The sequence below is a fragment of the Oncorhynchus gorbuscha genome, unplaced genomic scaffold (genome assembly GCF_021184085.1).
Source record: "Oncorhynchus gorbuscha isolate QuinsamMale2020 ecotype Even-year unplaced genomic scaffold, OgorEven_v1.0 Un_scaffold_9108, whole genome shotgun sequence".
In the NCBI taxonomy this organism is placed as follows: Eukaryota; Metazoa; Chordata; class Actinopteri; order Salmoniformes; family Salmonidae; genus Oncorhynchus; species Oncorhynchus gorbuscha.
Genome location: NW_025752147.1, coordinates 7,501 through 9,905, shown reverse-complemented (window position 1 = coordinate 9,905; position 2,405 = coordinate 7,501). Strand labels below are relative to the sequence as shown.

General features: G+C 54.6%; 1 long non-coding RNA gene across 3 annotated transcripts in view; it reads right to left on the bottom strand.

Annotated features, from left to right (window-relative positions):
* Positions 1–280: 280 nt before the first annotated feature.
* Positions 281–2,405, bottom strand: part of LOC124030062 — a 2,995-nt gene continuing 870 nt past the window's right edge. For all 3 annotated transcript variants that reach the window (XR_006837893.1, XR_006837892.1, XR_006837894.1), the window contains exons 2-3: positions 1,547–1,678; positions 281–522 (exon numbers count right to left, since the gene is read on the bottom strand). This is a non-coding gene — a long non-coding RNA (uncharacterized LOC124030062). The remainder of the gene's footprint in view (positions 523–1,546; positions 1,679–2,405) is intronic.

The window sequence follows — 2,405 nt, the reverse complement described above, 5'->3', positions numbered from 1 at the left end:
TACCTTTATTACTACAGGTTACTCTGCCTCTACCTTTATTACTACAGGTTACTCTGCCTCTACCTTTATTACTACAGGTTACTCTGCCTCTCCCTCCCTCTCCCTTTATTACTACAGGTTACTCTCCCTCTACCTTTATTAATACAGGTTACTCTGCCTTTATTACTACAGGTTACTCTGCCTCTACCTTTATTACTACTACTACTCTCACTGAGATCAAATCTCTTTCAGAAGATGTCAGCGGGTCAGTAACGTTCCACATCAATGATGTTCACCTGGTTCTTCCCCCGGCTGCTCCAATCCCCTCTGACCCTCCCAGGACTAACGACCGCGGCCTGTTGGTCTGGCTGAAGCTGGTCCCCAGGAGGATCTTGGTGTCTGCCCCCAGGTTTTCTGCTATCCTGGCTGGGTCAGTCTCTCCCTGGTGCAGTCCCAGACCCAACACTGGAGTGCCACTGCTACCACTGCCAACCCTGTTGTCTCCACTCAGTCTGCACCCTCGCACACCCTGCCAGTCATGGCCTGGAGAGGGAGAGGAGGTGAGAGGATAGAAGAGGAGAGGAGAAGAGGGGGAGAAGGTGAGAGGAGAGGAGAAGAGGAGAGGAGAAGAGAGGGGGAGAAGGTGAGAGGAGAGGAGGTGAGAGGAGGAGGAGAAGAGGTGAAAGGAGGGGAGAAGAGAAGAGGTGAGAGGAGGGGAGAAGAGGTGAGAGGAGGGGAGAAGAGGTGAAAGGAGGGGAGAAGAGGGGAGAAGAGGGGAGAGGAGGTGAGAAGAGGTGAGAAGAGGTGAGAGGAGGTGAGAAGAGGTGAAAGGAGGGGAGAAGAGGTGAAAGGAGGGGAGAAGAGGTGAAAGGAGGGGAGAAGAGGTGAAAGGAGGGGAGAAGAGGTGAAAGGAGGGGAGAAGAGGTGAAAGGAGGGGAGAAGAGGTGAGAGCAGAGGAGGGAGGGAGGAGAAGATAGGAGGGAGAGGAGTTGAGAGGAGGCGGAGAGGAGGAAGGAGGAGGGAGAGAGGAGAAGATGAGGAAGGAGGAGGGGAGAGGAGAAGAGAGGAGGGGAGAGGAGAAGAGGATGAAGGAGGAGGGGGAGAGGAGAAGAGAGGAGGAAGGAGGAGGGGAGACGAGAGGAGGAAGGAGGAGGGGAGACTTTTATCCTATCTATCATAGTCCTTTGAGCAGGGGAGAAAACAATTCTCCTGAAACATGACATGTTCTACAACATACAGTAAACTGAGTAAAGCATATCTACTATACTGGTACAGATTGAGACATCGCAACTGAACCCAATCCAGTACAGGTACAGTAGCTGGTGGGTTCTGGTGGTGATTGCAACAGCCAGGCTGTACTCACCATCAGGTACTCAGATCATGAGCCATATAGGCTCAAGGCAGAATCGAGACAGACAGAACTAGACAGGAAATAGTTCTGGGTGATAGATACAGCTGACTCACATCCTCCAGCCCTGCACTACAGAGACATCAATACATCATGGAAGACAGACAGACAGTAAACAGACAATAGATAGATCAGTTATGGATTATAGTCATGGCTCACCTCCTCCTCCACCACTACTCCCACTGCCACCTCCTTCCTCAAGGGCACTGAGATGTCTCCTCCTCAGACTGTTGGTCTCAACCACACCTACCTCATTCAGAGAGGAGCTCAACAGGAGACCTGCTACATGGTCTGGAGAGAGGGAGGAGGGGGAAGAGACAGGGAGAGGGAGAGAAGACAGAGGAGGAGGAGAAGGAGGTATGGAGTGAGGGAGGGAGAAGAGACAGGGAGAGGAGAGAAGAGGGGAGAGGGAGGTAGGGGAGAGAGAAGAGAGAGGAGGGGGAGAGAAGAGAGAGGGAGGGGAGAGGGAGGTAGGGGGAGAGAAGAGAGAGGAGGGGGAGAGAAGAGAGAGGAGGGGGAGAGGAGAGGTAGGGGAGAGGGGGTAGGGGGAGAGAAGAGAGAAGAGAGAGGAGGAGGAGAGGGAGGTAGGGGGAGAGAAGAGAGGAGGGGGAGAGGGAGGTAGGGGGAGAGAAGAGAGAGGAGGGGGAGAGGGAGGTAGAGGGAGAGAAGAGAGAGGAGGGAGAGAGAGAGAGAGGAGGGGGAGAGGGAGGTAGGGGAGAGAAGAGAGAGGGGAGAGAAGAGAGAGGAGGGGGAGAGGGAGGTAGGGGGAGAGAAGAGAGAGGAGGGGAGAGGGAGGTAGGGGAGAGAAGAGAGAGAGAGGGATGGAAGAGACAGGGAGAGGGAGAGAGAGAGAGGAGGGGGAGAGGGAGGTAGGGAGAGAGAAGAGAGAGGAGGGGAGAGGGAGGTAGGGGGAGAGAGAGAGAGGAGGGGAGAGGGAGGGAGGGGGAGAGAAGAGAGAGGAGAGGGATGGAAGAGACAGGGGAGAGGGAGAGAAGAGAGAGGAGGGGAGAGGGAGGTA